This window comes from Mizuhopecten yessoensis, unplaced genomic scaffold, assembly GCF_002113885.1.
Source record: "Mizuhopecten yessoensis strain PY_sf001 unplaced genomic scaffold, ASM211388v2 scaffold4121, whole genome shotgun sequence".
Lineage (NCBI taxonomy): Eukaryota > Metazoa > Mollusca > Bivalvia > Pectinida > Pectinidae > Mizuhopecten > Mizuhopecten yessoensis.
In genome coordinates, this window is record NW_018405386.1 from 417,782 (window position 1) to 431,531 (window position 13,750).

Here is a 13,750-nt window from a genome sequence, read left to right on the forward strand (position 1 = left end):
TACACACTATAATCTTACTAAAAGAGAAATCTGTTGTTCCCTTGATTGAGACAGGTGTAATTTGTCTCTGACAGGTTTGTTATTCGTCTGTTTTCGTCACTGTTTTGAAAAGAAATCACAGGTAAAACGAAACTGCAAACAAATAACCGGAAGGCTAGAATCAGTCGATATATATCTCGAAGAACAATTTTCATTAAAACCTCGTCATATCACTCCAGTTAGGAAATATCCAGAAATATGTGGTATATTGTAAAGGAGTGTGGTGATATATCGAGATTAACCTATAAAGAAATTAAAAAAAATGAACATGGGCCCTTCATACGTTTGTATATGACAGCTTATCGGCAAATAAAACGACAGCGTATGCCCACGATATCGAGGCTTTAAAGCACCACACATTATACCAATACATTGTTTTGTATTTGTATTGCATCTTTCAAATCACAATAGTAGTTTTAAATCTGTAATCCAAATTTCAGTATCTAAATACGGTCATTCATATAAAATCGTGTCTTTCAATAACGTTTCATTTTATAACACAGTTTAACCTTTCATAGGTGGTTGCCTCGTGCAAAGATTCCACGGTAACAAAAGACGGAAATGCGTTTAATGGCTAGGTTCGAAGCCAAATGCTCGATTCAACCGGCCCTTCTCCCGTTTAAATAACTCGGACTTTACCTAGGCTACCACTAGCCATGTGTTCTGTTATGATGATCAAACATATCGAAATGTGAAATCCAAAGAAGTTTATGAAGCAGGGATAATAATATTATTTTGAAACAAGGGTTTTCATCGGTTAGCCGCTTAACCGGTTACTAGGTCGGAAGACAACGAACCGGTTACCAAAATCAATAACCGAATAGTTTGACATTTATTTATTCCTTTGAGGAGCCCCATGCTTCCCCGTCATAGACCTACACATTATCTATAGATGCGACCTAAATCGAATAGTTTTGTGATACAAACAGTGTTCAGGGATAACATGTTAGTGTTGTTTTTGTACTCTATTGTAAAAACTGGCAAAGAGATGTCGCCAACACCATAAAAAATCTGAACAGATTCTTAACAGAAAGCTAGAATACAAAGATGTGAAATATGAACTTTAAGAGATAGAACGTGCTTTTTACATGCGAGATGTAAATATAATCTGAAGTGTAAACACTTGATTCAACAAGCATGTCTTAAAACTTTTGTCAAGCAAATTCTTTTCTGAACAACAATATTACCGCATATATGCTTTCGAGAACTAATTACTGTAGTTGAATCCCGTCTTACTGCATTCCTACATTTGTTGTCCATGACATATACACTATTGTACTAACTTAGGTTACGTGCAACTATTTCCTGCGTTTGTCAAGCAATACGCGATTAAACTATCATGCTAAATTATTTATGTTTGTGATGTAAACACGTTTTAGACAAATCATTTTCTACACATATATTGTGATTGTTGCTGTTTATTATTGGCTTACCAAACTGACAGATTAACCGGTTTGACAACCCAATGATAAACCAATCGCTTCCAGCTAGAATGCATTTACCACTTTTTTACTGAAAACAGATTTTAGCCTCTTAAACGACAAAGATGAAAAAAATATCAGACGATTTCATGAAAATATTTTATGAAACAATCTTTTTTAGACACGGACATTTACGAACAACACGGAGCAATAATTGGTTTAGGAATAAATAATATATATTATAGTGCGATATTTTTGACTATACACTATAAAGTGTACCATAGGAAGGATCTATTTCTGTACATGTGCAGACAATATGGATTTAACACCGACCTACATACGTTCAAAACCTGGATCGTCATAATATTATGTACGTAACATTTGTGATCGTTTGAACCGACTCCGCGATCAGGAAGATGTCAGCGACTTTTATGAGAATTTCATACACTGTACGAGCTTTCCGAAGATTGACGACCACACAGGTTTGATTTTCCTCAAGAATTGCCAAACGTCGCTGCCGTATAGCGCTTACTCTCAGAAAAAAAACTATCTCGCTGCATTTTATAGTAATGTTTGGTCGTCTGCGCCTTTATACTGTCGGGTTACCGTTACTATGTAGACGTATATTTTCTTTTCCATTCATTTACTTTTAAAATGAAAACAGTTCCACTTTACCCCAATGTAAGTATTTACACATTGAAATAATTCCAAAACCCTCCGTTCGACACTTTGTTTCGTTGTTGTATTGATGGTCAGTTAACGGAATATCAAAAAAAATCATATCAGATGACAATCTTTTGGAATCCAAGTTTACAATGCTTTCTCAAGTGAAAAATGTTACACATGGATACTCTACGGGAAGACGTAAAATGGTGTTAAAAGTTAAAACATGTTTTATATATTTTCCGGATATTCCTACACATAAACCCTTACATTGTCTGGTTTGTGCTGCACATATAATGTTGGACACCAAACATTTGGGCTGCATGTGGTCTGTACGTTTTACTACGAGTATGTGTTCCAGATGGTGGTGCCCGTCAGTTAATGTCAAGACCAAGTTCGCCACCTTCATAAACGTGTGTACTAAGGAATTTTGTACGTCAGTAAAAGATATAAATGTCTTATTATACCTCTTATCATAAGCCAAGCTGTTTCTGAAAACAGATTAATCTGTATTAAAATATTTAATGTAAATATAATCTGCTTCCAGTATGCTCAAGAGAATCTTTAAACTACAATAATAATTAAAAAAATATATACATTGGATAAAATTGACAATACAAATAAGTCTGTGCATATTTTCGTAGAAATTTCACCCCCGCATCTTTAGATATAATTAGAAGGATATAGCAATGGTTTTGCTTCGACAAACCACTCTACCAAAGCTATGGAGAGGTGCACGTACAAAACGAACTTACGATCTGTCGGAGAAAATATACAAATGATTTTGGTTTTATTTTGTTTAACGTCCTATTAACAGCTAAGGTCATTTACGGACGTGCCTCCATGTGTGTTGTGTATGCGTGCTTACGTGAGTGTTTGCTGGCAAATGGTTTGATAAAATTGAATTCTATTATTTTGTAAATGCATGGTATTCAGAGCCATGTGTCATTCTTTTCATTCATTCATTCATTCATTTATTGTTATTTTGTTTTTGTTTTCTATTTTTTTCCTTTTTGTTTGTTTGTTGTTTTGTTTTTCCGTCTTTTTATCGTTTTTATTAGATTAATTTTGCACGAATGTCATGAATAAATTGTTCTTTAATATCCTATTATGAATCATGGTGATAGATGTTTAACCTTGCGTATTGATTCCACACTTCAATAGATAAACTAATAGAAATATAGAGGTAAAATAGAGAGGCTCGGAATTTTAAATTTTATTACTAAAATGTTTATTATTCCACATAAGGACAAAAATCGTCCACAAGAACTGCCAACCCCAACAGGTTTGAAGAAAGAACATACATGTACATTCTGTATATGTATCCTATTGCAAATCGTAAGAGGCCACTTATGAGGGTCTGCTGCTGAATCAGAGGTAGTTTCCAACTAATTAGGGGACAGTGAGGCGACCAAAATTGACCCCCTCTACCCCTACCATTACAACGCATTGACCATGTATGTTGCAAGAACGTTAACCAAACCCCAAAACAAACATGCAAACAAATACAGTGACTCATCTGGCTTTTTTAAAATGTATCAATTTCAGCAAAATTATGAGGACATTTCACATGCATTGCTTGCTTCTAGTATATCAATAAGTTATTAAAAAATTTGTAAACGAACATTGACCAAATAAAAGGTGAAAACAAGAAAATACCAACTGAGATGTTTTTCCTAAACTTAATCTACCAAACAGAACAAGTAAACCATTTGCAAGGGTCTCCATGCAAGGCTTTCCTTTGTTCATATTTTGCACTAGTTTTATCAATTAAGAGTTTGTTATCACTTCCATATTCTTTTAACACATGACTAGAGCTATCACATAGTGATAACAATAGAAGTATGTATAAAACGTATTTTTTATCTAAAGTTGTTACATTGTAGTATAGCAAAAATGATTTACCTTACAAAATGTCGTTATTCTATTATCCATTATGTAGAGCTCAAACAAATCCCTGGCATTAAAAACAATCATATGTTTGTAGGAATGCAATGATATATGTATTTTATCATGTGATTTTTAAGGCGTCTTCACATGTGTAAGAAAACCATCTCATTTTGTCAATGAAAAGTATATTTAAGAGTAATATTTTGTTTATAATGTGAATACAAAACCTTTGTTCTGTCAAAGTTGTTCCCAATGATAATTTATGAAATATTGAAGTGTTTCTTAAAAATTCGGACAAGTGTTTATTGTCTTGTTTATGTCCAATTCTTCACACACATAAAGAGCCCGCCACTTAATAAGAATCATAAAACAGCTGATATTTCAATCAAATATGACGTTAATATCTACTATAGCTTTAGTTTACGATTGTTGTATGATTCAACGATTGTTTACAATAGTGATTTATTGTTTTACGATTGTTACACGATTACCCAACGACTGTAACATAACAACTAAAGCTAGTATACCAAAGGTTTGTTTATACTCACTTTAGCCAGTATAACATAGTTTAGTTAATGCTCACTATAGCCAGTATAACATAGTATAGTTAATGCTCACTATAGCCAGTATAACAAAGCTTTGTTAATGCTCACTATAGCCAGTATAACAACGCTTTGTTAATACTCACTATAGCCAGTATAACAAAGCTTTGTTAATGCTCACTTTAGTCATTATAACACAGATTTGTTAATGCTCACTATAGCCAGTATAACAAAGCTTTGTTAATGCTCACTATAGCCAGTATAACAAAGCTTTGCTAATGCTCACTATAGCCAGTTAACAAAGCTTTGTTAATGCTCACTTTAGTCATTATAACACAGATTTGTTAATGCTCACTATAGCCAGTATAACAACGCTTTGTTAATGCTCGCTATAGCCAGTATAACAAAGCTTTGTTAAGGCTCACTATAGCCAGTATAACAAAGCTTTGTTAATGCGCACTATAGCCAGTATAACAACGCTTTGTTAATGCTCGCTATAGCCAGTATAACAAAGCTTTGTTAATACTCACTATAGCCAGTATAACAAAGCTTTGCTAATACTCACTATAGCCAGTATAACAAAGCTTTGTTAATGTTCACTTTAGCCATTATAACAAAGCTTTGCTAATGCTCACTTTAGCCAGTGTTACAAAGCTTTGTTAATACTCACTATAGCCAGCATAACAAAGCTTTGTTAATGCTCACTATAGCCAGTATAACAAGTCTGAGGTTTCAGTCACGTTCAAGTCTCGTTTTGATCTTTTGATCTAGTGTAACGGGTTTTTGTAATATTTAACAAATTAAGATAGGTATAATAGCACACACACATCTGAAAAACATGTAAAAAAACCTAGATGTCTGTTGTGTGTAGAACATTTTTTACAAGAATTTTTAAAAAATGACCAATTTGGCGGCCATTTTGAAAGAGTGTATTTATGTGAATTTCTTGCCTTCACAAAGGGTCAAAATTTCACCTTTTTTGACACTAGATTGATCACTTAAATTGTCATTGTGTCACCATTTTTAATTGTAGCAGGTTCAATTTTGCTGTACAATTTTATAATGTTCAATAAGATTAAAATAGTATGCAAAAAAGTGGAAAGTTATATATTATTGATATAATATTTTACATATTAGGGTAACTGAAGCACTTTTGATTTTTGACCTCGAAAAACGTGAAAAATAACACAAATAATAATGGGACAAAAAAAGAAGCACACCGACCCCCCCATTTCTGTGGCTGTTTTAGAAAGAAACACACATTTTCTTTTGATTCATTGAATACTAAAAAAAGATTAATACAGGATTTTTTATATCAAGCGTTTAATCTGCAAAAAATGGTGAAAAATTTGCATTTTTTCATTAAAAAATAAGGGGTAGGGGTAACTAAAATCGCATTTCTGAGTAAAATGAATAAGATTAAGAAATTTTACTTCCATAGTTTCAAAGAAAATAATATTTTTATCAATTCTTCAAACATTCATACATATCTGATAACACACTTGGAAGAAATTGTATGAAATTGTTCTGCAAAAAGGGCAAAACCCGAAAATTCACCTAAAATCACCTATTGTGTTAAATTGGTATCTTTGGCCGATCATAGCACAAAAACGAGCACACGGACATCTAATTTTTTTTGCATTTTCTACTATGCCATTATCTCCTTTTTCCAAAAATCAAGATAAGAAAAAAAGTTTAATACAGGAAATTTTTGACTTCTCAGAGGTGTACATCCTTAATATCACTATAGCCAGTATAACAAAGCTTTGGTAATGCTCACTATAGCCAGTATAACAAAGCTTTGCTAATGCTCACTATAGCCAGTATACCAAAGCTTTGTTAATGCTCACTATAGCCAGTATAACAAAGTTCAGTTAATACTCACTATAGCCAGTATAACAAAGCTTTGTTAATGCTCACTATAGCCAGTATAACAAAGTTCAGTTAATACTCACTATAGCCAGTATAACAAAGCTTTGTTAATGCTCACTATAGCCAGTATAACAAAGATGTGTTAATGCTCACTATAGCCAGTATAACAAAGTTTAGTTAATACTCACTATAGCCAGTATAACACAGATATGTTAATGTTCACTATAGCCAGTATAACAAAATTTAGTTAATACTCACTTTAGCCAGTATAACAAAGCTTTATTAATGCTCACTATAGCCAGTATAACAAAGTTTAGTTAATACTCACTATAGCCAGTATAACACAGATTTGTTAATGCTCACTATAGCCAGTATAACAAAACTTTGTTAATACTCACTATAGCCAGTTTAACAAAGCTTTGTTAATGCTCACTTTAGCCAGTATAACAAAGTTAAGTTAATACTCACTATAGCCAGTATAACAAATTTTAGTTTATACTCACTAGAGCCAGTATAACAAAGTTATTTTAGTACTCACTTTAGCAAGTATGACAAAACTTTGTTAATGCTCACTACAGCTAATTGAACACAGCTTTGTTAATGCCCACTGTAACTAGATTAACAAGACGTTGTTAATGCCCACTGTAACTAGATTAACAAAGCTTTGTTAATACCCACTGTAACTAGATTGAAAAAGCTTTGTTAATGCCCACTGTAACTAGATAAACAAAGCTTTGTTAATGCCCACTGTAACTAGATTGACAAAGCTTTGTTAATGCCCACTGTATCTAGATTAACAAAGCGTTGTTAATGCCCACTGTAACTAGATAAAGAAAGCTTTGTTAATGCCCACTGTAACTAGATTGACAAAGCTTTGTTAATGCCCACTGTATCTAGATTAACAAAGCGTTGTTAATGCCCACTGTAACTAGATAAACAAAGCGTTGTTAATGCCCACTGTAACTAGATTAACAAGACGTTGTTGATGCCCACTGTAACTAGATTAACAAAGCTTTGGTAATACCCACTGTAACTAGATTGAAAAAGCTTTGTTAATGCCCACTGTAACTAGATAAACATAGCTTTGTTAATGCCGACTGTAACTAAATAAACAAAGCTTTGTTAATTCCCACTGTAACTAGATAAACAAAGCTTTGTTAATGCCCACTGTAACTAGATAAACAAAGCGTTGTTAATGCCCACTGTAACTAGATAAAGAAAGCTTTGTTAATGCCCACTGTAACTAGATTGACAAAGCTTTGTTAATGCCCACTGTATCTAGATTAACAAAGCGTTGTTAATGCCCACTGTAACTAGATAAACAAAGTTTTGTTAATGCCCACTGTAACTAGATTAACAAGGCTTGGTAATGCCCACTGTAACTAGATTAACAAAGCTTTATTATTGCCCACTGAAACTAGATTAACAAAGCGTTGTTAATGCCCACTGTAACTAGATAAAGAAAGCTTTGTTAATGCCCACTGTAACTAGATAAACAAAGCGTTGTTAATGCCCACTGTAACTAGATAAAGAAAGCTTTGTTAATGCCCACTGTAACTAGATTAACAAAGCTTTATTATTGCCGACTGTAACTAGATTAACAAAGCGTTGTTAATGCCCACTGTAACTAGATAAACATAGCTTTGTTAATGCCCACTGTAACTAAATAAACAAAGCTTTGTTAATGCCCACTGTAACTAGATTAACAAAGCTTTGTTAATGCCCACTGTAACTAGATAAACAAAGCTTTGTTAATGCCCACTGTAGCTAGATTAACAAAGCTTTGTTAATGCCCACTGTAACAAGATAAACAAAGCTTTGTTAATGCCCACTGTAACTAGATTAACAAGGCTTGGTAATGCCCACTGTAACTAGATTAACAAAGCTTTGTTAATGCCCACTGTAACCAGATTAACAAAGCTTTGTTAATACTCACTATAGCTAGTATTTTTAAGTCTGTTAATGGGTTTTTTAATCAAATAAACCATATGAAATGGCCTATTTTGATGTTTTATTCAGACATGCGTCACCAGACAACATGTTTGGTGGTATTAGCAGGATGCAGAAGTCAGACTTCCCAATGAACAATACACGTGTGAGATACCAGACAGTGGGTGAAAAACCTTTAAAAGTAATTTATTCTACATGATATTTACAATAGTAAACAACTACGTGCTTTAAACCACAAGGGGGGTAAAAACTTATACCAAACAGTGTTAACCGTGGCCTAACTAGGGACATAACGATAGTCAATGTGTTTACAATGACCGAGAGCAGTACCCCGTTGCAGACATGAAATGAAATTACTACTTCTGCCCGTTTAAGGTTTAAGGAAGTGATCTTTATCGTTCCCTTCCCGTTTTAATGACCTTGGGTAAAGATATATGATAGCAAACAAATAATTAAAAATCACTCCTTTGTGATGTACAGAGAGATTTTTTCAGCTTTTCATAAGATTTATAAATCTGAAAATCTTATTCCGAGGACTGATATCTATTTGTCTGGATCACAGAGGGTGATTAATGATGTCTTTCTCCCAAAATTTCCTACCGTAAAAAATTGCTGACCTAATGCACTGGGTCATCATCAAGGGCGCATGAAATATTCGACAAACACTGGTCACACTGCATAAAGTGATGACGTAATGGTGACGTTTTCAGAACAAAAGAGTGTACGAGCTGTCTTTCCCCAGACAGGAAAAGACAGGTACAAAAACGGGAATACACTACTGCAGTGTGGGAGAAATGTGTGTGTTGCGAGTAATGATTGGTAGCCTATATATTAAACGGGTTCTATCGACATTTAGTAAAGTGAAATTGGTTGGTTAAAGCGATTTGCTTTTGTGAACAAAACTATATGTATCAGCAAACATGCCGATTCACCATCCATTTATTTTACCTTCGACCTAGATATGAAAGCCATGGTGACCTAAATAAAGCACATTGCAAACTCGTTAGTGATATAGGTATTTATTACTTTTCATCAATATTTCAATGTTTTATTCTTAAACTTATTTGACCTTTGACCTAAAAGTCAAGGTCACCGTGACCTAATTACAATGCACTGAGGTTGGTGCATTTTTCATCAAGATAAACACAATGGGTCTCACCTTTGTTTTCATAGCTAAAAGGATTTCCATTTTTCGTCGTAAGTAGTGCTACTGTAATACCAATGTATGCTATGCGGGGTCAGTTTGGGTCACTGGTATAATGGCTGGGGACGTGTTTTGCGGTAAGGAAGGTGGGAGGGTGCTGGAATGGTAATTAATCATATATATATATATAAGGTTATGGCGCGTACGTGAGGTATATACGTGTTTCTGTGTTAAATGGTTTATACCTTGTATGCTAACTTAATTGATGTTTAAGTGTTTACATCATTAACCCTGGGTTTTGTTCATCCGTCATGTATCAAGATTTTAATTGAAACCGTGCGATATGCAAGACCAATCACTATCAGGGCCCTGTATGAGACATGCTACAAAACCCGATTACAAGATGAGGGTGATAACAATCGTTACTTCTTAAATGCAAAAATCAAATATCCATTCATGCATGAAAGAAAATGTAAACAAGTATCTTTTGACCTACGCCGTATTTATGTATGCTTGTACGTATGTAGTACATTGTATTATGTATGTATATACGCAAGATTATTGCTAAAATGTTGTTATTTGTCTGCACCATAAATTTCAGTTTACGAAAATGAAAAATGAAATCGTTTTCATATGGTCGATGGCTATATAGAGCATGAAGTTTGGTAAATAATTTAATTTTTTGGGTTAAAAATTTAAAATAAACAAATTTCAATTTACAATATACTTACCTAGTCTTTGATTCCTTACCTTTCATTGCTGGCAACTGAATTTTATTTGAAGTCGTGCCACAATTGATTTTGAAGTGAGCTATATATGGTCCACGGTTCATTCCAGGAACAACAACAAAAGTCGAAACAATCATATTTAAAATGCGATGACGCTAACAGTAACTCGATATAATAGAGATACTGCATACGGAAAAAATTTCGCCGCAGTTCAACTTTCACCTTTTTCGTCCTCCCAAATGAAGGCGAATTTTATCATGACAACGAATATTAGTACGCACGAAACATACAATACATATAGTAAGTTTATGTTAAGAGCGAAATTTACACTGGGCGAACGAACATTCATTTCAACGGCAAAAGGCGAAAATTTGACTGGGCGAAAGTTTCCCGGCATACAGTAAGCGGAAGTGGGCAGGCAGTGGGTGCATGCTGGGTACTTACTGTAATCTTCGATTGTCTTCATGGGGTTTTTCTGGTGAAATAAATATCGCGTGATAAAAGATTTCTAAGACAATTTTTTTCATATTTTTATTCCAAAAAGTCAACAGTACAATGACAGTTAGGANGGGGGGTGGAGGGGGGGGGGTGTTCAAAGAATGGAAAGTTGGGAGAAATAGATAGAAAATAATTAATACAAAGCATGTACATCTGTCCTTTATCTTGTAAGAATATAAATATTTGTTGTAAACAAAATTAAAATCTGGAACTACTGTATTAACCTATTAGATAAATAAATTATAATAATAAAAATATACGAAAGATTAAGAATTAATTTAACGGACCTTCATAAGTTGCATTTTTTGTGGGGAGGGAGAAATGCAAGGGTCATACAAAGATATTGTATGACAAGAATGTTTTACAGGACTTTTACAGATGTACATGTTTTGTGGGGCAGAGGGCGACATGCTGGGGACTCACGGTCCTTTTTTTCGACATGTCTTCTGTCTTCTGTCGATCATTGTCTGTCTCCCATCAAATATTCGAATCTAGTAAATGAATATAGGGTGTTAATTTTAATTGAGAATAAAAACTACTCTTAGTAGTTATCGACAAGTTTATGATATACAGGAACGTATATGCATGTGGTATCAGTGAATAATTTAGTTGTGTAAGGAACTAACGATTACATGTACATGCGTGTGGGTGTGGAGGGGGAGGGAGGGAGGGAGGGGGGTCGAGGCGGGTTGAGAATAAGTGAATAAGCGTGTTGTGTAAGTGTGATTATGTGGTGGTATATAGTACCACACGTGGTAAAAGTGTGAACATGTGTGTGAGTGTAAGTCCGTACACATGTTCCAATAAACCGCCATGTGCGAGTTGTTCCAATTATTATTTTAATTAGCATGAGTCTAAAAACCCAAATTATCTGAATCTCAATAATACAAGCATTCTTGTGTAACTTTCAAATGGGATATCAAGTCTGTTACACATGTATACAGGTCATATTAGTAGAACTATTTTTGAAAGGACGTACATATCACTGTAGGGTAGCATATATCCTATTTAACTTCTAAAAAATCAATTGATCATAATTGACATTAAATTAAATTCCATGAATTTGTTTAAGTGAACACCAAAAGATTACATAAGATTCACATTTTTAACAGAACAGATCAGTAAGGTAGATGTTTGAAAGCATTATGAAAGGAATTGTATATACGTTTTGTGGTGGGGTAGTTGTATTTAGTGGCAGGGTGTCGGGAGGGTGGCAGATGCGCCAAGTGATATATTCCTCAAGGCAATGGAACTCTAGATATGTGCTTCTGATAGTTATAATGAGGTCTGGAAGGATTGTGTGATGTCATTCGATCTCACACTATATTGTGATTTCTAGACCAACAGAGACACGCACGTGATGGTCGTGTTTTGATTAGATACATGTATGTCATGTGCGTTTGTCTACCTGGTCGTACACTGTGTATATACTTCTTCCTTATAATTACCTGTAATGCCATCTGTGTAATATACTTCAAAACTGTATCTTATTCCTTGGATTCACTCAGTTTTGTGCAAATCTTCCGTGGTACTCATAATATTGGCTCTCGGCTAACACAGGCGAGCACTACTCTTGGTGTATGTTGTTATCGTCTGTCAGAGTTACTTCCCCTTGACATATAGGCCGGGCCGACCAATTTTGAAAACGTCAATGGGGATTTATTTAGATGACATTTCCTAAGAAAAATCCTTGTTTTAATTCAAAGTAAAAATTGAAATTGTTAATTGATAAAGATATACTTCAGTACTTGGTTTACTAAACGAATTTATGATTCACTTATGAAGTGGTATTAAATGTAACAAGAATTGTACGTAACTGAAGAAGCCTTCCAAAATTTGACAAGAAATATCGACATTTTAAATGGGTCCATTTGGGCATGTGTGACATAATGTAAAACATCGAATGCCAGTTTTACTCTGCCGATTAGAAAAATGAGCCAAGGTTAGCGGAACGGTAACTTTAATTAAAGTTAACGTTAAGATATTTGATACAGCCAATTCATCAAAGGAAACCCGAAAACCTCCATATAATCCGAAAAAAAATCATGACTAATTCGATCTGTTCCTACGGTTCTGGAAAAATCTAATTATGTTTTTTCTTTGTTTCCCAGTAGGTCGATTGCCTATTGACAGATATTCCTTTTAGTTTCCTGGAACCGAATCCGAATGTAGAGAATATGTCATATTTTGATGAATGAAAATCCATAATCAACTATATATTGTATGACTTCTGTTTTGATCATTTTCTCGGTCGTTTCCTCCGTATGTTCGCTCAGAGACCTGAAGTAAAGGGACCGCCGACTCCCAGTGGCGGGAAAATATGTTACCGATTTCGCAGTGCCCTCACCGGGTGTCATACAATATCAAGGCCGATAACTCGTACCGTCTATTCGCCATTGGTAAACACTCGAGTGCTGTCGATAGAAATATTGTTAAGCATCGATTTCACACAACATGAATTAAACGAACTGTGTGAGGTATGTGTGTTATTCTAATATCATATTCCCACACCTGAAATAGAAAAAAAGCAATATCTAAAGCATTATTCGTGGTCAATAACATAATGTTCACGAAGCAGCCGAGTCGGATTTTTTCAGTTTTTAGTCTGTGGTTTCACTTTCACTTCACCGGTCAGGTGCCGTTCTGGTGATAACCTCTTGTGAGAACATTCGCCTATTTTGTATGTCAATACTTGTCCACAATATATTTGTAATCAATGTGCCTTGTATGTATACTATGCTATGTAGTGAGCTGCACCCTCATGTACAAGCTGACAAGTACACATGCCGTGATGATGATGGTTCCCTTGTTGATGATGGTTCCCTTGTTGACTCACTCTCTGGTTCCGGACAGCAATATAAATATCCTAAACCTTCTTGGACACGTCCCGTGTATACTTTAGGCCATGTTGCTTTATGTTTTCAAAAATAATCATAAGAATAAGAAAGCAAATATTAATAATCAGATTATTGTTTTTATTGCACATAATCTCATAAATTTATA